The following is a 21,332-nucleotide window of genomic DNA, read 5'->3' as shown; positions in this document are numbered from 1 at the left end:
GCAGAGCTCCATAAAAGGCAGCTGAAGCATGACGGAAGCCTTCAGAGTAGTTTCTGCTTAGGACAGAGGCAAGAGCCCTGAAGAGCAAAGCTAGGAAACATAACTATATACAAAAAGGGTGAGCCAAACCAAACACACATGATGAGGGGTTGTACAGAGGGATGGCTACTACAACAGTGATTAATTAGAACATCTACTGTTACAGTAAGTTTACTTACACAGCTGTACTTTGTTCACACATAGATCATTGTTGCAGTAGCCTAAACTATATGGTTAGATTCCCATAGCTTAGCGAAGTAAAAGAAAAAGGAAGACCCATCAACTAAGACTCCAGGAGCCCCTGAAGAATGGTCCTTGCAAAGCTTGTCCTGGATCTGGAAAAGAAAAACACTTTGTAGTACTTTCTACAACTGTGTAGTGGGTCATGTTGCTACCTTTAGAATACTCTGAGTCTACCACCTTTCAGAAAAAGACTGAAGAAGAAAAAGCTCTTGTGGAATGATCTGCAATGCTGCCTGAAAGTGTCTTATTAGAGTGACTATAACAAAAGGCAACAGAATGAGACAAACACTTGTAACTGGTGTTTCTTGTTACCAGTTGCCATTTGCTCTTGCCTTCATAGGAGGCAAACAGCAGATATTCGTTTCAGAATGTTTGAGTTTTGTCTAGCTAGTATCACAGCTGCCTGTGGAAATCTAGAGTTTAAACAATTCTTTCCTTGTTCTCAGGGTCAGGAAAGCATAATGGGAGATTAACAGTGTAGCTTAAAATAAACTCTTAAACCACTTCAGACCTAAAGTTAGGATTTGTTCTAAAAATCCTGTCTCTATGAAGATAAGGTAAGGTTGGCTCATTATATACATGACTCATATGAGCTTATAACTCAGACAAGACTCCTATAAGACATTAGAGCAAACATTAAAATAGTTTTTCAAGTTAAGAACCTCAAATCAGCCTGGTGAACTACTTCAAATGAAAACAAAGAAAGCTTCTCAAATACAAAGTTCAGAGTTTAAGGAGGAGCCAAATGTATCCAAGGTGGGCAAGTATGCAACATCGTTTTTAAAATCTGTTTCACTTGAGTATGATTAGAAAAGTGTGTGTGTGAGTGGGAGGGGGGGGGGGCAAACTGCAGACAAGCAGAAATGGCCAACAAATGTATCCTGACAGAGGAAAAAGAAAGGCCATTGGACATTAACTCACACAAATAATCAAAAACCCTAATCAAAAACCAGAGGAAGTCATACCTGAAGACAGTGCTGGTTCTTTAAGTGGCACCAACTACAGAATCTTTTCCACTTGCACAGATATGATTTTCTAGTAGCAGGTTTTCATCTCCTTTAGTACCTGTTCTATGTGCTCAGAAAAAAAAGCCTAAAAGGGTATCAAAATACTATCATAAGGCATTTAGCTGAACAGTTTTCAGACTGTAGTGCATCATACCCCCCCTTGAGTAGCAAATCTAGTCTGTAAGGAGGCTGCTGGTAATTGTCCTTGGCGAGAATGAAAAGAAGGGAGAACCACTGTCACCCTGGCCACAAGGAAGTCACCACCGCAACTTTGGAGAGTCCCTGTGCATCCTCAGAAGAACCTGGAAATCAGTGGAAAGATATTAAGGAACATTCCCATCTATGGGAATGAAAAAGCCATCTGTCATCTAGGACTCCTTGCAAAAAAAAGCCTGGAACAGAATTTTTTAGTTGTCTGTTCTGAAAGAAAGCAAGCAGTGGTGTTTTTCCCCACAGTTGGATCAATTCTTGGGAAGACCCCAGGACAAAGTTTCCATTCAAGGTGGTCTGTTCTGGTCCTCCTGTGATTGTTTACAACCCACTTTTTGCTCTGATGGAATGTATGAAGCCTATACAGTCAAACCGAGCTGAGTTGCTACCTCTTAGGCTATCATAGCAAATCTGTAAACAGGGTAACCCATTTGTTTATATACCACATCACTATGGTGTTGTCTGTGTACAACTGCAGAGGGTCTGGGGATCAGAGATGATTCAACATATTCAAAGCATTGACTGCTGCCAACATTTCTCTGATATGTATGTGCTTCTGTCTACAAGATCCTACAATGCTTGAATTTTTACCCTTTTAGAAACTCTCAAAGCCAGGTCTGAAGTGTTTGTGGTGACTGAATGAAGGGGGAGGAACGGACGGGAGATAAGAAGACCCGGACTGCAAACTATCTGGTCTACCCACCATCCAATATCCCTCTTTACAAATCCCAGAATTGGGATCTGAAAGAACAAAGGGTGCAGATGCTGAGTCTAAACTGATCTGAGGAACCACTGTATTTTCTTCATATGTAATCTGGCCGGGGGAAGCAAGAGATGCTATGCACACAGGAATCCTGAGAAACTCCCTTGCCGACACATAGCTTTGACTGGGGAAATTCAGGAAGATATGTTGAAACATGTCTACTTTATCAGGAGGGAAAAAAAAGTCCCTTCCCAAAGTAGAGTCCAGCAAACATCCCCTCCAAAAAAATAATTCTATAAGAAGGGATGAAAGAGTTTTGGAAGTTGATTAGAAAATCCAGACTGAAGAGAAGTTTCTGAACAGCTGCTAAAGACTCTTGACAGAAGTAATGAGTCTGCAAAGGTAAGAATCACTCAAACATGAAACAAATGCAAATGTCTGGAGGAATAGTAGCAGCTTTAGACATCTCAAAATATAACAAATTATAATAAATTTTCTATGCCCGAGGAAACTCATTCTGGTCCCATTGAAAATTTCTTTCATCTTAGATAAAGTGTCAGTAAAAGAAATTGTCTCCAGCAGAAAAACTGAAAGACATACTTTCTTCGTAATCAGATAACACAGAGGAATTTCTTGAAATACAATTGTCCCTCTGAAATGTCTGCTCTTCTGGCTGAAATTCTATGACAGAAAGAAAATGAACTATTTTCCTCTTCTTGCCAGAGGGAACAGTAGGTAAGGAAAAAGCAGTAATAAGCTCTTTGGCAAATCCTAGTAAGTCTGCCCTGTCCACAGAAATATAAATAAGAGACTGGAAGTTTTTCTTACTAAACACACTGCCCCTAACAAAAGACTGACCTGACTCTTAGGAGGCATAGTAACCCCAGTTAACATCCCCCTCTTGACTAAGTGAAGACCCATCACCTGCCCCTTCTCATGACAAAGAAAAAAATTGCTCTCTGTTGTCTGCCAAGGGTGCCCATACAGCTGCAGAGGATGTGTCCTTCCCTTGGTCTTTGCTGGCTGAAAATGCTACAAACCGAGAGGACTTGGGGGGGGGGGGGCAGTTTGAGGAATAAAAATAAGCACAACTTCTGTTAAACATAACACTTTTCCTCACACAAAAGTTCACTTAAGCATATACAACAGGAACTCCCTCTGAAAAGCAGCTACAGTCCCAAAGTAGTTTCTTAGCAAAACAACATTTTCATAAATAATAAACAGAGGAAGGCTTTCCCCAACATGGACCTACTTATCTGTCTATCTCGAAGATTGCTAGCCAAGCAACAGGTCCACATGGCTTGCAGAAAGACAGCTCATGTTTGGCAGCAAAAAAAGCTTGCAAGCTTTTTGCACTCTTTCTTTTATGGAGCTCTGCTTGAGCTCCTGACATTAGGAATGCAGGGAAGGCACACAAAGCTCAGTGAAGCTGGCTGGGTCTAGGTATGACCCATATAGCTTAGTCTACTGCAACAGTGATCTATGTTTGAACACCTACTATAGCTAGCAAAGGATCAGCATTGCATACAGCTTATCTTGACTCTGCTAAGACATTTCACACTCTGCTGCATAAGGGAATAATGGACAAATGCATTAAATGCCAATCTACACATAACAGAAAAAGTAAAACACTGACTACAGGATGCAGGAAGTCAGGATGGGTGCTTACTGTTCATCCTAATGGAGGTCATCTGTGGAGTTCCTAAAGGTTCTGTACTTGAGCTATTTCTCTTAGACCATACTCTTGATATGAAAGTGAGAAATATGAACTTGATAAAACTATGCTGTTTGTTACAAAATGGATAACATTATTTCAATGTAACATTATTTCAATATAAAACCAAACATCTCCAAGAAGCACTAAGAAACACATCTCAGGCAGTAGTAATGATCTCTCCTATGTCAACAAATGAGGCTATCATGAAACTTTGCTAAAAGGACATAAATTACTATTACAAAATGAAAGGTGAAATGATAGCAAATGACACCATCATTAATCTAGTGTCATGGCTGACAATAATTTAAACTTCAATGTGTTGTCACCAAAGTCAGAAAAGAGCAGTCTATAACCCATCTAATCTTAAAGGGTTTGTCTACTTAATCCAATGCATCACACTTTGTATCTTGCTGATCACACACATCATTGAACATGACACTGTCTTTTGTAGCTTTCAGAAAAATAAGAAATAAAATCAGATAATATGAAAAGCGGTTTTTGCACAAGAAAAATCACATGGCTTGAAAATTAACTGTTCAAAATAACTTTAGGAGATAAAGAAAAGTTGTGTAAGAACTTACCATAACCATAGAAGTCCTTCTCTTCTATGCTGCAGTATTCTGCATATGGGATTACCCTTCTAGTCTCGCGTACATACGGCCAGTATCGAAAAGCTTTCAGTCCCTCCTAGGTGCGCGAGACGTCAGGTCTAGGTGAGAGTATGTGGGTCATAAAAGTGACATCAGCATGCACCAGCCCTCAGAACTGAAGGCCTCAGTCAGAGCCAGTCCTAAAAGGTCAATGCCAAGTCATTGCCAAACAGAGAGGGAAACATAACTGATAAGCAGGGAGGGAGGGTAGAAATACTGCAACATGGAAGAGAAGGACATCTATGATTATGGTAAGTTCTTACACGTCTTTTTTAAACCCTTCTATTCCTATGTTGCAGTATTCTGCATATGGTTGAGTGCCAAAGCTCACCGACAAGGGGTGGTTGGTATGGAAGTAGATTTCAGGAACCCATGCAGGACAGCCCTAGTGAACCCTGCCCTGGAACTAGAGATGTGGTCTAGTTTGTAGTGTTTAGTGAAGGTGTGAAATGAAGACCAGGTGGCTGCCTCCAGGATAGAGGAGGTGTCCAGGCCCTTGAAAAAGCCCCAAAAGATGCCATGGCTCTGGTGGAGTGGGCTTTTACTGTACCCTGAAGTGATTTACCATGGTGCTGGTAACAAAAAGTAATGGCCTTGGAAATCCAAGTTGAAATAATCTGTTTAGACACAGCCTTCCCTAGTGCTCTAAGGTGGAAAGATATGAAAAGCTGGCCAGTCTTTCTGATAGACTTAGTGTTGTTGAGGTAGAATCTAATTTGTCAGTGAACATCCAGGGAACAAAGTATTTTTTCACTTCTTCCTTGTGGGTTTGGATAAAAAACAGGTAAGTTGATGTTCTGATTGAGAGACAGGTCACTGACTACCTTGGGCATGAAGGATGGATATGTCCTGAGGGTAACCCTATCTTTATGAAAGACAAGAAAGGGAGGGGTAGCCATTAGTGCCTGGAGCTCTGATACCCTTTTGGCAGAAGTGATAGCCACTATAAGGATGGTCTTCCAGGTGCAAAGCTTTAGGGAAGCTTGATCAGCAGCCTCAAAGGGTGGCAATGTAAGCTTCTCCAGCACACAGCTGAGATTCCAAGGAGGAGGGGCAGGTTTCTGGGGGGGGGGGGTTCTGCGATGTAGGACCGCTTTGAGGAAGAGCTTCGAAGGGAGTCTGGATGCCAAGGGGGAATCAATGGGTAGGCATGCAGAGATAGCAGACAGGTGTGCCTTAATAGACGAGTAGGCCAAGCTGGTCCAAAGTAACTCACACAAATACGACAACACTAGGGGAATGTTGCTGTTAAGCAGATCCAGCTGCTTATTTGACACCAAGAAAAGAACCTTTTCCATTTAGACAGATAATATTTTCTAGTGTTGTGTTAAGAGGCCTGCAGGAGGCCAGGAAACCTGTCTCCATTGTAAAGGTGTCTGTATGGGATTAGAAGCCTATCCGCCACAGGGTCAGGTGCAGTAGCTGCCACTGTGGGTGGATTAAAGATCCCTTGTGCTGTGTGAGAAGGTCCACTCTGTGGGATAACATGTGGTGATTGCTCTTGGACATCTGAAGGAGTAAGGGGAACCCAATGCTGTCAGGGCCAGTAGGGAGCCACCAACAAGATTTTTGGGTTGTCCTGCTGAATCCATAGCAGGACCCTCTGAATGAGGGAGAAGGGGGAAATGCATAAAGGTATTTCCCCTTCCATGAAATAGTGAAGACATCTGTTGCCAGTGCCTGTGGATCTGATGTCCTGGTACAGTATCAAGGAAGTTGCCTGTTGTTGGTGGAGGCAAACAGGTTTATTTGTGGTGTACTCCATCGGTGGGCCATGTCCAGGAAGATATCCCTGTGGAGCATCCATTCGTGAGTGTTTGTGCTGGCTCTGCTCAAAAAAATCTGCTTGAGAATTGTGGAGAGAGGGAGAGTATGCCGCTTTCAAGGTAATTCACTGGGAAGTGGCTAGTTCCCAAACTAGTACAGCACGTCTACAGCGTAGGTAGGACTTGGTCCCTCCTTGTTTGTTGATATATCACAGGACTGTGGTGTTGTCTGTGTACATCAGGAGGGATCCTTTCTGTAGGAAAGTAGTGAATGCCGGAAGGGCTGGGAGGATTGCCTTAATTTCTCTGGCACTGATGTGTTCTGTTTATTGCCTGTATATCCATAGGCCTTGAACTTTTTGATTGCCGAGAGTGGCCCCCCACCCCAGGTCTGAGGCATCCATGTGCATGACCTGAGAAGGTTGAGGTGATTAGAGGGGGAGTCCTGGGTTGAGCTTCACCTGTGCCAGCCACCATAAGATCTCCTGTTTTAGGCATGGAAGCAAAGGCACAATGTGTTCAAGTGGGTGGCGGTGCTGTTTCCAGACGAGCGTAGGTACCACTGTAGTTTTCTCATGTGTAATCGAGCTAAGGGTAGCATGGGAATGATAGCTGCCATGTAACCTACCAGCGTGAGGTACTGCCTTGCAGTCAGACAAGGGGAGAGTATAATCCCTTTCAGGTGCTCTGTAAGGGAACTCACCTTTGCTGGGGGCAGGTATGCCTCCATCAAGTCTGGACGGATTCTGCACCCCAAGAACACAATGTCTTGAGTCGGTGTGAGGATGGACTTTCTTTGGGAACTTTATTTGGAACTCAAAAACCTGTAGGAGACGCACCTGGAACTGGATAGGAGTGTTTTTTGTCTGCCAGCCTGTAAAAGCATGTCATCCAAGTATGGGAATATTTGTATCCTGTTTGTCCTGCAAAAGGCTATTACTGGAGCCAGGCATCTGGTGAAGACTCACGGTGTGGTATTTCCTGTGTGTGGGTCTTATGGGAATGTGTAAGTAGGCATCCTTGATGTCTAGTGTAGGTAGGAAGCCTTTGCTCATAATAAGAGGGAATAAAGTTGGCAGGGTCAGCATTTTGAAAGTTGGTACTTTTAAGAAAGGATTGAGCCTTAAGAGGTCTAGGATGAGTCTCCATGGCCCTTCTTTTCTGGGAACTAAGAAAATCCTTGAGTAGAACCCTTTTCCCAATTGGAAGGGACATATTATTTCTATAGTGCCCTGGTTTAAAAGGGACTGTAGTACTGGTAATCAGGAAGGGCAATTGGTGAGCAGGAGGTCGTGGCTTGCCTAGACTTACTGGAGAGGTTATCCAAGACAGGAAGTAACCATCCTGGAGGATGGAGAGGACCCACTTGTCTGAAGTGATATGATTCCAAAGAGGAAGGCAATGGGAAAGGCGATGGAGGCAGCTGGTGGGGGGAGGCAGGAGTGGCAGGTAGTCAGACTATGCCTGCCCTGTCCTGAAAGGGTGTACTTTGAGTAGAGGAGGAAGGTGCTCTACCTGAAGGATTTTTCTTTCTTGCTTGCCTGTGTCTAGATTCAGGAGCAGGATTGGGGTGTTTCCTGATGAACTTGTGTTTTCGCAGGATAGTTCCTGTAAAATTTAGGTACAGGAGAAACTAACCGATGCTTAATATCCTGCATCTCTTTTCCTTTTTGTTGCAGGGATTTGAAAATATCTGCTACTTTTGAGCCAAATAAGGCAGCATTGTCAAGTGGTGTATCATTGAGCTTAGATCTGAAGTCATCTGGCAGAGGTTGCAAGCGCAGCCAAGAGTATCTGTGAAGTGCAGAAGCTGAAGCTGCTGACCTTGCTGAGGATTTTGCAGCATTGTAGCTACATTTAATTGAATGCCTTGTGACTTGGGATGTAAGGGCCAGTAGAGAAGGCATAGCTGATTTGGCTGAATAGTCTGGAATGTCTGCCAACAGTTTGGTGGGGAGTCTAGAAGAGACAGGGCATACTTTGCCATACGAGTCTGGTAATTAGTAGCTCTAAATGCCAAAGTGTGGAAGAGGTGTAAATCTTTCTGCCTAGCATTTCCATAGTTTTGCTGTCTTTGTCAGCAGGCAGAATGGTGGTGGTAGGCAAGAATTTGGAAGCTTTGTCTGTGGAGACAGAAATGGTAGCTGGATCTGCAGGAGGGCACTTAATCAAATGCTTAGCTGAATATGGGACTTTGTACCGTCTGTCTGCTCTACAAGGAGCAGAAGATGTTGAGTCTGGATTGAGAGATGCAGTGGAAAAGGCATCTAAAAAGGTAGGCAGTATAGGAGGAATGGCAGAAGGGCTTGGTGTTTCCATTTGAATGAGGTCATAGTACCTCTTTTGTATTTCAGACATGTCTGTGGATTCCCATTTGAAGTGTTCCTTCATTTTAAAAATAGTTTCAGAGAAGGTCAAGTCTTCAACAGGGGAATATGGGTCTAAAGATACTTCCTCTGGGGATCCATATCCCAAGGGAGAAGAGAGTTGTGAGTTACAAGACAGGGAATCATCTTGAGGAATCTGAACAGATGTCCTCTTCCCTGGTAACTGTTTCTGCAGGTTGAGGCCTAGGACCAAGGGGAGGAGGAGAAGGTGCAGGAGCAGAAGTAGCTGATGTAGGCCTCAGGGCCATGAAAGCTGAGAAAAGGCTTTGGCTAAAAGCCTGCCAGTCTGGAATACTTTCTGCTGACTGGGAAATATGCCTCCTTTTTTCTCTCCTCTTCAGAGTTCCAATGGGCGTCTGTTTAGAAGCAGGCTTCAAAGTCTGAGGCAGGGAATCGGAAGGTTCCCCTGAACATGCTGGTTAACCCCCAGTGTCCGAAACGGTTGCCGAAAAATGCCTCGGCAGAGATGCTCTCGCTCACTAGTAGTACGGCTTCCTCAGAGGTGCCTGCGACATCCAGTGCAGCAGACCCGGGTCCAGATCCTAAGGCCAGGCCGATGGTGGCCACAGGCTGTGGATCGGCCGGAAGAAGCTCAGCAAGTGTAACAGGCCATAAAGATCTGGTCTTCTTTTTTAGCGGTTCAGAGGAGACATTCGATGAGCCCTCCATATGCAAAGCAAGTTGTTTTAGACATTGTTTCTCTAAGTACAAATTGAGCGGATGCAGATGACTGCACGTTTTCAGAACGAATGCCTGGCAAACAGGGCAGGCCTTATAATCGTGAGATCACCTGAGACAGAACAAACACTTATCGTGGGTGTCTTTATGAGGGATTTGATGACCACACTGACATTTACCCTTTCTGGATCCCCCACCATGCCCCAGGATTCCCACTCCTCATTTCTTAATACACTGGAAAATATTAGGGTACAACCTAACACCCTAATAATAGGTGATTTCAACTACCCTACCATTAACTGGGAAAACTACTCATGTACCAACTCTTGTGCTCAACTTTTTCTGGAATTCATAAATGCCAATGCCATGGATCAACTTATCCACACCCCCACCAGGGGCAGAAATATCCTAGACCTGGTTATTACCAATATGGGCAACCGGTGCTCCACACCAGAGGTCAATTCCTCGTTGGTCAGATCCGACCATAAGCTAATCACCCTAGACATCCACCCCCCCCCCCCATTAAGGAAACCACAGTAAAAAATTTCTCCAAAGCCAACTTCATGCTTCTTAAGACAGAAGTGGCAAACTTCACGACACCCATGCTGACGGACAATAGAGGCATGACTGCTGAATCCTACACAAATGCACTTTATAAGCACTTACATGAGTGCATGGATCATGCAATCCCTAACAGAACGAAGATGCTATCCTCCAAAAAAAGGAAGCCAATCTGGTGATCCCCTGCCATAAACAAACTCTACAACAGAAGAAAGAAACTGTTGCAAAAGAGTAAAATCCCATGATTGGAGAAACTCCCTGGTCAGCTTCAGTACGAAGCTGAGATCCCTCATAAAATCCTCCAAAGCTAGTTATGAAAACAAAATCGCCACTGACTCTAAAGACAACCACAAAGCATTCTATAGTTATGTCACGAATCTCAATGGCAACACTCAGATCTGCTCTGAATTACAGCACAATGGCACTAAATATACAGAACCAACGGATATTGCCAACATCCTGGCAGATAGGTTCAGTGCTAACTTTACCCCTCTGTCATCCCCTAAAGGGCTCATCTCTATACCAGAAGAATGCAAAGTTCCTGTAATCACAGCTGCACAGGTAAAAAACACACTATCCAAAGCCAAGAACACAGCATCCATGGGACCTGACGACATTCCAGGCTGTGTTCTACATGAACTACAGAATGAACTGGCACCCCACCTAAGTACCATGTTCAATCATAGCCTCACCTCAGGCTATGTGCCCACTGAATGGCGCACAGTGACAGTTATCCCACTCCACAAAGGGGGAGCCACCACAGACCACAGAAACTACCGCCCAATTAGCCTAACGAGCCTGGTCTGCAAGGCTATGGAGCATATCATCATGGAACTTATAAACAATGACATTGGTAATCTCCAAACTCAGGACCCCACCCAGTTCGGGTTTGTAAAAGGCAGATAGATCATGTCTCCTAAACCTGATAGACTTCTTTGAAGCAGTCATCAAAGCCGTAGATGAGGGTAAGGTGGTTCACACAGCCTATCTTGATCTCGCCAAGGCTTTTGACACTATCCCCCACTCTAGAATTACAGATAAACTCACTAAACTAGATATAAATCCCTATGTCACAAGGTGGGTTGCCAACTGGCTCACTGACAGAACCCACACTGTGAAAGTAGCAGACTCCAAATCCAGCTTCAGACCAGTGACAAGTGGAGTACCACAGGGTTCAGTCCTGGGTCCTCTCCTGTTTGGTATATACATCTCTGAAGTACAGACCAACACAGAAGGTCTTTGGCTAACGAAGTTCACAGATGACTGCAAACTAGGAGCCATAATCAAAACTCCAAAAGTTGTGGAAATCCTACAAAAGGGCCTTGCTGAGACAGATGCCTGGTGTCAAAGCCATGGCCTCAAGCTCAATGCCAAAAAGTGCATTGTCATTCCTTTTGGTAAAAACTCAGTACCCACCAACTACCACATAGGTGGTAGTCTACTTAACACCAAAAGTGTGATAAGAGACCTTGGAACACAGGTGGACAGTAGTCTCTCCTTTGATAATCACATCGCCACAGTAGTCAGGAAATCTTTCTATGTGGCACACCTCATCACAAAAGGTTTCTCATCCAGGAAAAAAGAGGTCATTGTTCCCTTCTACTCGTCACTCATTAGACCCATTATAGAGTACAATGCCCCTTTTGGTACGTACCTCACAAGATATCTACAACAACTGGAAAGGCCACAGAAATACCACACAAAGAGGATTACCGGCCTCAAAGAGATGCCCTATGCAGACCGTCTCAAAGAACTGCAGCTTTACTCCGTTGCATATCGCCTACTCAGAGGCAATTTCTGCCTAACACACAAAGCTATGTCAAACCCAGAGCTTTTAGACATGCTCCACTTAAAGAAATCCCAACCCCTACGAGCTACATGCTCTAGGGACCTAAACCTCGTCACCACAATAAACAGAACATGCTGGAGGGATAGATTCCTGTCCCAGAGACTTCCCATACTCTGGAACAAACTACCTATCTATATCAAACAAAGCTCCTCATTAGCACTGTTCAAGAAAAATCTTGCTGATTGGATGGGAGATAGGAAATTCACCCTGGGGATCACTTCTGTGGCTCTGCTCGACAGTGGCACAGGAAAATAATTTTCTTGGGTGGTGAAAGCCAGGGTACCTTTGGCTAGGCTTATATAGACCCTAGGGCCAATAGCCTAGTACCTACCTATGAACCTATGAAAAGGCAGTAATACAAAAGGAAGAACTGAAAAAGGTCCCCAACGGGGTACTGAGCTTGAAACTTGAATCGGTCTCAGCGAAAGCAGGAACACCTGGCGTACGACTGGTGGCTGGAAAGTTCTGAGGGATGGTGCATGCTGACATCACTTTTATAGCCCACGTACTCTTGCCTAGACCGGACGTCTCGCACACCTAGAAGGGACTGAAAGCTTTTGGATACTGGCTGTACATAAGCGAGACTAGAAGGGTAACCCCATATGCAGAATACTGCAACACAGGAATACAAGAACATCCACTGCACCTTCTTACAGACTACTTGGATATAATCTCTGCCTGCTCTACAAGGATGTAACCTGCACAGTTCTGTTTGAAAGTCTGTGCCTGAACTACACCACTGGGTCTGCTAATATCACAGCTGGGAAAGCAATACTAAAACAAATAACAGAAATACATACAAAAAAAGACAAATGCATTAAAAAATAACCTCCACAATTACAGAAAATGCCTCCACAGACAATCAAAACAAGTAAATCATTACCTTTCTTCAGAAACAGTCTCAATATATATATATATATATATATATATATATGACTGTTGTGCAGGAGACAGTACAGTTGTGTACACTTACCATAAATGTAGATGTTCGAGTGTATTCACTGTTGCAGTCATTACATTTGGGTAATCCTGCTGGCAGGTTGCCCTCAGTCGGCCTGAATTCCAAAGTCCTGGGTCCTGTGTCAGCTGCTGTCGCCCCCTCCCTGACGTCAGGTCATCAGGGGTATAAAAGAAGCAGCCAACGCCATTTTCTTTCGTTTTTCTTACTCCAGATGTCAGGTGTCTCCTAAAAGGGTAGCCAAAATGTATATATATAATAAATTACATGCACCAAAATAAACTTTACCTTCATCTACAAGCAAATACACCACATAGGTTGAATAAAACAGTGAAGGAAAAATAGGTTCCATCAGAAGAGAAGGGGGCTGGCGGGTGGGTAACCTGGACTGCAACAGTGAATACACTCGAACATCTACATTTATGATAAGTGTACACAACTGTACTATGTTCTTCGTTTTTCACTGTTGCAGTCATTACATTTGGGTAGATTCCCAAAGCTATGGTTGGGAGGCTGGAGCTAAACCGCATTAGGAGCAGCTAAGAGACCCTGCAGAACTGCAGTGGCAAAGCCTGCCCTGGATTTAGAGTAGAGTGGCAGATGATAGTGCTTTGTAAAGGTGTGCACTGAACTCCAAGTTGCTACCTCTAAAATGTCCGTGGTTGGTACTCCCCTGAGAAAGGCTGCAGAAGTGGCTGTAGCTCTGGTCGAATGTGGTCTAATGCCCTTAGGCACTGGCTTGCCATGTTGTAAGTAGCAGAAACGAATGCAGTGGGCTATCCATTTTGAAAAAGTCTGCTTTGTGATAGCCTTTCCTTGTGATCCTGCAGCATATGCCACTAGTAATTGCTCTGTCTTTCTGAAAACTTTGGTTCTATCCAAGTAGAATCTAAGCTGTCTGTGTACGTCCAAAGAATGCAGAATTCTTTCCCCCTTGTTCTGTGGATTTGGATAAAAAGTTGGCAGATGAATGGTTTGGTTAAGAGCCACACTGGACACCACTTTAGGCATAAATGTTGGATTTGTCCTCAGGGAGACCTTGTCCAGATAAAAAATTATAAAAGGTTCCACAGCCATGAGTGCCTGTAGCTCTGAAACTCGTCTTGCAGAAGTTATTGCTAGGAGCAGAGCTGTTTTCCAAGATAAAAACTTTATATCGGCAGTAGCAGCTGGCTCAAAAGGAGGCAGGGTGAATTTTTCCAAGACATAGTTGAGGTCCCATTCAGGCATTGGTGATCTCCTTGGAGGCCTTAATTTTTTGGCTCCTCTGAGGTACTGTTTTAATAAGGGATGATAAAAGATTGGTGGCTCTGTATTGTAATGAGCCGAAATGGCAGAGGCATGAATTTTAGTAGATGAGAAAGATAGGCCTTTGTCCAGCATCTCAGTTAAGTATTGTAAAATCTGAGGAATATTTGGCACAGCTGTATTCATTCCTTGTGCCTGGTTCCAAGCACAGAATCTCTTCCATTTTCCAGCATAAGATTTTCTAGTACTAGGCCTTCTGGCTTCCAAAATGACATCCATCACAGCTTTGCTGAGAGGGGCGTTTTGTATGACTACATTATCCGCCATGCTGCCAGGTTTAAAGTCCTGAGCTGGCTGTGCAGGATCTGATTGTTTTGCTGGGACAGTAGATGTGGTACTTGAGGAAGGGTCCAAGCTGGGCATTGAGACATGCTCTTTAATATTGGGTACCAGTGCAGGTGGGGCCAGTCTGGTGCAATCAGTATCATCTTTGGCTTCTCCTGTCTGACCTTTAGGAGTACCTTGGGGAGGAGAGGCAGAGGGGGAAAGGCATATGCTGATAGGTTTTTCCAGCTGAAGGATAGGGCGTCCACTTTCCATGCTTGTCTGTGATAAATCCTTGTGCAGAATCTCTTTAGTTGGTAGTTGTGAGGAGAGGCAAATAGATCTATGTCTGGGCATCCCCATTTCCTTGTTATCATGCTGAAGACTTGTGGTTCCAGCTGCCACTCGAGGGGATCCATAAGGTTTCTGCTTAGTTAGTCTGCCAGAGGATTTTTTCTTCCTGGCAGGAATTGTGCCTGCAGATGTACTTGGTAAGTCAATGTTGTGTCCCACAAAGTCATGGCTAGTCTGCAAAGGGGGTAAGAATGTGTGCCCCCCTGCTTGTTTATATACCACATGACAGTGGTGTTGTCTGTCTTTATCAGTAGTTGTCCTGGTTGAAGTAAGTCCTTGAAGGCTGTCAGGGCATTTTGAACAGCTAGCATCTCTTTTTGATTGATATGTAGATGCATTTGGTTTGAGGTCCATGTTCCCTGAAAGCATTTTCCTGCCATGTAGGCCCCCCAGGCATAATCTGATGCATCCATTGTTAAGTGTTTGCTTGGCTGGGGGTAATGTGAATGGCTGTCCCTTGTTTAGGTGACAAGCCTTTGCCCACCATCGAAACTCCTGCTACAGACAGGGAATGAGAGTAATTATAGTTTCCAGGCTGTGGCAATGTTGAGTCCAAACACTTTTTAGGTACCATTGAAGTTTCCTCATATGCAATCTTGCATATAGAATTAGTAGGATGCAGGATGCCATGAAGCCCAAAGCCTGCAGAATTTTTCTTGCAGATAACTGGCCTTTGTTGCTAACAAGTTGAAGTAGGTAGTCAGTCGTCTTTGTTTGTCTGGCGTGAGATAAGCCATCTGGGCAGTTGTATTTAAGCTTGCACCCAGGAATATTATCTCTTGAGAGGGTACGAGTTTTGATTTCTTTTCGTTGACTGTGTACCCTAGGCATGTTAGGAGTTTTTTCACAAACGCCAGATGCTGTAGAAGGATGTCCTTGTTCTCTACTTGAATTAGACAGTTGTCCAAGTAAGGATATATTTGTATTCCTCTGTCTGCAGAATGCAATTACTGGTGCCAGGCACTTTGTAAAGACCCTGGGCGCAGTAGATAAGCCAAAGGGCAGTGCAGAGAATTGGTAATGCATTGAGCCAGCCTTGAATCTGAGGTATCGTCTGCATATCTGTCTGATTGGGACATGCAGGTATGCCTCTTTTAGGTCTAAAGTTACAAGCCAAACGTTCTTGCCCAGCATGGGCAGTAGCTGCTGTAAGGTCAACATTTTGAATTTTGGAATATCCAGGAATGTATTCAGAATCGATAGGTCCAGTACTGGCCTCCAGGCCTTGTCCTTTCTGGGTACCAAGAACAGTCGAGTAAAATCCTTGTCCCCGCTCTTGCTCTGGCACTTGTTGAATGGCCCTCATGTCCATGAGGGATGACACTTGTTTTTGTGCCTCTGCCCATTGATTTTTTGGCAGATCTGGCCAGCCGTTTGCCTTTGGCAGGGTATGGAAATGGAACTTGTAGCCTTGTGACACGATATTTAGAACCCACTTGTCCTGGGTTATAATGTGCCAATTTTGAGAAAAAAGTGCTAATTTTCCCCCTAAGGGTGCTGCCAGGAAATAAGTGATTGGTGCAGGCAGGGGGAAGTCAATGGGAATGTTTCCTGTAAGGTTGTGATTTGCCTTCTCCACGTTTGGAGGTAGAAGCACCCCATTGCTTTGACCTGTATGAACCTTGTGCCTGGGATCTGCCTCTAGGGCATCTGAGTCTGCCCCTTTGAGATCTGTCTAACACAGGAAAGGACCAATTCTTTGTTGGTCAGTGTCTACTAAACCTAGGTGGCTGTACTTGTAAGAAATCTTTGACCGTTTGCATAGATTTAGTCTTGTCCTCCATTTTCTTTAACACCTCCACTGCCTTAACACCAAACAAAGAATCATGCTGTAAAGGTGCGTCCAATAATTTAACTTTAACATGATCAGGCAGATTTTGTTCCTTTAACCAAGCATGCCTTCTAATTACAGAACCTGTAACTGCGGACCTGCAGGAGGCCTCTAAAGAATCAAAACCACATTGCAAAGTATGCTTTCCAACTTGCTCAGCTGGATGCAAAATATCCTGCATTTCCTTGTTTTCTGCACATTCAGAATTTAACAACATTTTCTGTTTAAGCAATGCCATGACATGTTGCTGATATTTGAGCATATGAAACTGACATTTTAAGGCCCTTACAGTCAAGGTAGCAGATGTGTAGACCTTTTTTCCCCATCTATCCAGTGCCCTAGAATCCCTGTGAGAAGGGGTAGGGTTTTTTGCAGCAGAAGCCTTAACACCCTTGGGGCCCTGAGAAATAGTTTCTAGGTCTGCAGCAGGGTTTTTAAAAAGGAATTTATGTGAGTCAGGAACCCTGTAATATCTGTCAGGCTTAACAGGTGCTGGAGGTAAGGAGTCAGGGGTAAGGCTAGACTCTGAAAACACATAATCTACAATGTCTAACACAGGAGGGATGGCTAGTGGCTTGTGCTGAGGTAGTAACAGGAAATCCCTGAGCCTCTTTTTAGACTCTGACAAATCTTGCTCTCCCAGTGGAAATACTCCCTCATGGTATGTAAGGTTTGCCCAAAAGAATAATCCTCAGGAGGAGAAGCTGAAGGTATGGATTCTTCAGCATCAGAATCCTCATGGGGGGAAAAGAATATTCCTGATCAGAAGAGGAATCAGAAGAAATGTAAACGTGATCTGAAGATTCATAGTCAGTCTCTTGCCTAGGCCTTTTATCAGGAGGGGGATGGGAACCCCTGATTAAGGTAATCAAGTCTTCGGCCATTTTGAGCATCTGTCTTTTGGGCATGGAGGCCTGTCTATGTGGCTCTTGAGGTAGCTTCTTTGCCTTTGAAGGTGCTTTAGTCTTTGCCTTTGAAGTCGGTTTAATGTATAGATGTTTGGGTCTGAATACACCCTCAGAAGCTGGTGCCTGCTCAGCGGCTCCGGACCCATCTGAAGGAATAGCGTCCGAGGCTCCAATACCTTGAGTTTCCAGCGGCATGACCGACTCCATGTGGGAGTCGGTAGCGGCCTGCGACTCTGAAGTAGCGATCGTCAGGGGCTGTGAAAGCGCCTCACTGAGAACCAGCGAACCGGCGACTGGCTTAGAAGAGGCTTCGTCGTCGGTTTTGGGCCTCGGTCTTTCTTTTTCTTTGCGTTTTTTATGAAGTCTGGTAGCCGGATGGCTTTCCAACGACATTTCTGGATAATTAAATCTGCGTCCAAAGTAGTTTAAATCATAATCATACCGATGCATAATAATGCGTTGGTTAAATCTAGCACAAAACCGTCAACCTAGGAAATTATGATCAGGGCCTAGGCAAGGAATACAGTAAGAATTAAAGTCCTTATGAGGTATTTGCTTCCCACAAGAAATACAATTAACTTTTTCTGACATCGGTTCTGGAGCAAGAAAAAGTTTCCCTGAACGGGGTACTTCGCTTTATAGAAGACTTCGGATCTGAAATTCGAACTCGAAAATCTCAGGAGTCGGCCGACCGGCACTTGCGAACTGCTTCTGCTTTGGGCACCACGCGGCAAGAAAGACTAAAGAAAATGGTGTCGGCTGCGTCTTTTATACCCCTGACGACCTGACATCAGGGAGGGGGCGACAGCAGCCGACGCAGGACCCAGGACTTTGGAATTCAGGCCGACTGAGGGCAACCTGCCAGCAAGATTACCCAAATGTAATGACTGCAACAGTGAAACATGAAGAACATCAGAGCTTTAATTAGTAAACTCATTCCCTTTGGAGCTGGTCGGAGGTCTTTGTCTGTTCACCTATTCCAAGGGAATGGTTAGCAGATTTACTTGGGGTGGCAGCCCCTAATAGAGGATTCAGGCTTCAGTTCTCCCTACAGTAATGGGGCACATATCACCAGACAGCTGTGGATTCAGCTCTGTAAGGACACCACTGTACAAATTTGTGGGATGGGATACGTACTTGCACTTAATAGAACTCCAAACCATCTACAGATGACAGCTCACATCAATCTAACAAACCAGGTGGAAATTTGGCTTTAGCCAGACAGTGGTGAAACAAACAGGAAAACAAAGTGGATGAGGTCTTAACTGTCAAAGGACAGAGAGGGTGAAAATTAATGAAAAAGAAAATGTCACCCTGTGGTGTCAGCAATCAAATTTCCTGAAAGTCAATAATCCATAATCTTGAGCATGGCAACTAAACCTGCTTCTTTGCTATATTTTATACTTTCCATGGAGCTTTTCCCCATGACTACCAATGAAAACTGATTTTTGCTCAGAGGGGGTTTGCTTAACAAAATGAAATAAAATAAGCCTTAACACAAATTAAGCTAACCGATATACACTGCTGTGGTGCAAAGTTACTGTGTGTGTGTGTGTGTGTGGGGGGGGGGGGGGTTGTCTAATGCTTAAAATAAGTATTTTAGAAACATGCAAATTACATATTCATCAAACTGAATCACAAAATGTATCTGATTGGACAAGACATGTCAGATAAGTGATGCAGGCAGCTGATTTAATGAATGATGTTAATTTACATTATATCACATTTCCTTAATAGGCAGGAGACAATTTGCCGTTTTGAGTGCTCTAAGGTACTACCTCCATTCCCTACCTTCCCCCCTTACCCCTTTCTGCCTATTCCATGCCTCAGCACACTCTTCTCTTCACCATCCATTCCAGTTGTCCACTCCATGGGGCCACAACCCTCACTGTGAAAAAGTACTTCCAAAGATCCTGAAAGTAGTTACTACAATACGCCGTTTCCGCTCCCTCCTTCTGCTGCTGTACTTCCTGTTCAAAAATACCCTTTCAAATCACAATGACGTGATCTTGTGCAATCAACACTAAACTCTCCCATTTCTTCTGGTCTCAAATAAGAGCTTGAGCTCCTCTAACTTCTGATCACATGAATTTGCCTCCATCCCACAAATCTTTCTGCTAACTTTCCTTTGGATTCCTTCCAGCAGTCTAAAGTCCTTCTCCTTATATGACATCTAGAACTGCAGCCAGTATCCTAATTATGGCCTGACCAAGGCCCAGGAGAGTGAAAGCAGCATGTCTTTACTTCTGTAATCTATCCTCCTAAGGACACAACCTAATATTGTGTTTGGAGTGGTGCCCCCTCACTCTGTTCTTGATTGTCCAACACAAATGTGATCAAAACCCTCAGATCCTTTTCCTTTCCTGCTATCAGTTCCACTTCTCCTAACTGGTACTTCACACCAGGGTTGCTGTGGCCTACGTGCAGAATGTGGATGGATGGACAGATGGCTTCAGACTTTCCATATCCTTTGCTAGAAATCCCCCAATTTCATCCTTGACTGCTGCACTGTGTTATCATCAAAGCAGCAGATCCTATTTTCTACTCCCTCAGAAATGATTGAGACAAACAGTGAAGATGAATGAATCAAAAACAAGTCTTTGTAGCACTCCACTAGTCACTTTTCTAATTCCTAACAGTGTCCTTCACAACTCCAGTTCTACATTCCTGGTTATATCCCCAATCCCTACAGTCTTAACAGTTTCTTGGTGACACCAAGTCAATGGTCTTGCTAAAGTCCAGGTAGACTACATCTACCTTACTGCTCTGCTAAATATACCTGTAATGTAGTCATAAAACTTGATTGGGCCTAACTAACAGCTCCTTAGTTCCATAAACCTATGCTGATGGAGATACTCCTACACACACCCTTCAGGATTCACTCAATGATCCTCCCCTTTCACTGGTGTAAGAATTTTCTGTGCCCCCCCCCCCCCCCATATAAGGGTATCTTAGTTGCTGTCTTCCACACTTCTACACTAGCAAGTAGTTTGTTGAAGATCTCGGTCAGCAGATCTGACAACATATTGGTCAACTTTCTGAAGACTCCAGGGAGGCAGGCCACCTAGTCCTTGTGCTTTAACCTCTCTAATGGCAGACAGGTCCTTCCAAACATCCCTCACCTACACACACATTCTCCATCCTGGTATATGGCCACTCTTCTTCACATTTTGCTCTCCACCACTCAGCAGTTGCCATAGCTCTTCTTTCACCTCAGATGTCAACTACTCCTTGAAACTACATAAATAAGTATGTCTCCAATGAAATACCAAGGCTCAATCACTAGCTTCAACTTGGAAACCGGCAATGAAGGCAGAAAAAGGGAAGTACCAGTCACTGAAGAAAATAGATGCTGGCAGCAGCTTGGAAGAAGGGTGCTGCCAATACACTTTACCAGGTCCAACCAACTACTTGTCCTCTGCCATATATAACCGTAACCTCTAATGAAATCGTTTTGAGCAGAGGGACTTCATGAACCCATTAACTTACAACCATTTAAAGTTGTACTGGGGGTACTCTGGACAGCTGTGTAGTGTCAACAAATCTTGTCATCTAAGTCAAACTACAATATCATACCTAAACATAGTTTAAATGGTTTACTTTTATTTATTTATGTTTACTTTTATTTTTGTTTTCTGTGCAACATAAATGGGTCCAACCCTGAGGTCTTCCTTTAAAAATCTCATGCCATCTTCCATGCCCATATTTTACCCATTCTGTTTTTAAACTTCAGGCTAAAAATCTCATGCCATCTTCCATGCCCATATTTTACCCATTCTGTTTTTAAACTTCAGGCTCTTATTTAATCCAAACAACTTCAGTACCTTTATACAAGACTTAATACTTTCCTTTACTTCACTTGCATATTCAGTTAAATAACAAGACCACAATCATACCTA

The 21,332-nt window shown here is 43.8% G+C and overlaps 1 protein-coding gene across 1 annotated transcript in view; it reads right to left on the bottom strand.

Annotated features, from left to right (window-relative positions):
- The window catches only part of NEK7 (NIMA related kinase 7), a 1,336,142-nt gene that overhangs the window by 643,867 nt on the left and 670,943 nt on the right, over positions 1–21,332 (bottom strand). The gene's annotated exons all lie outside the window — the stretch shown is intronic.

The sequence above is a fragment of the Protopterus annectens genome, chromosome 8.part0 (genome assembly GCF_019279795.1).
Source record: "Protopterus annectens isolate FY-2018-M chromosome 8.part0, PAN1.0, whole genome shotgun sequence".
Taxonomy (NCBI): domain Eukaryota; kingdom Metazoa; phylum Chordata; order Ceratodontiformes; family Protopteridae; genus Protopterus; species Protopterus annectens.
The sequence above is the reverse complement of the archived record's forward strand: the minus strand, read 5'-3'. Positions and strand labels throughout refer to the sequence as shown.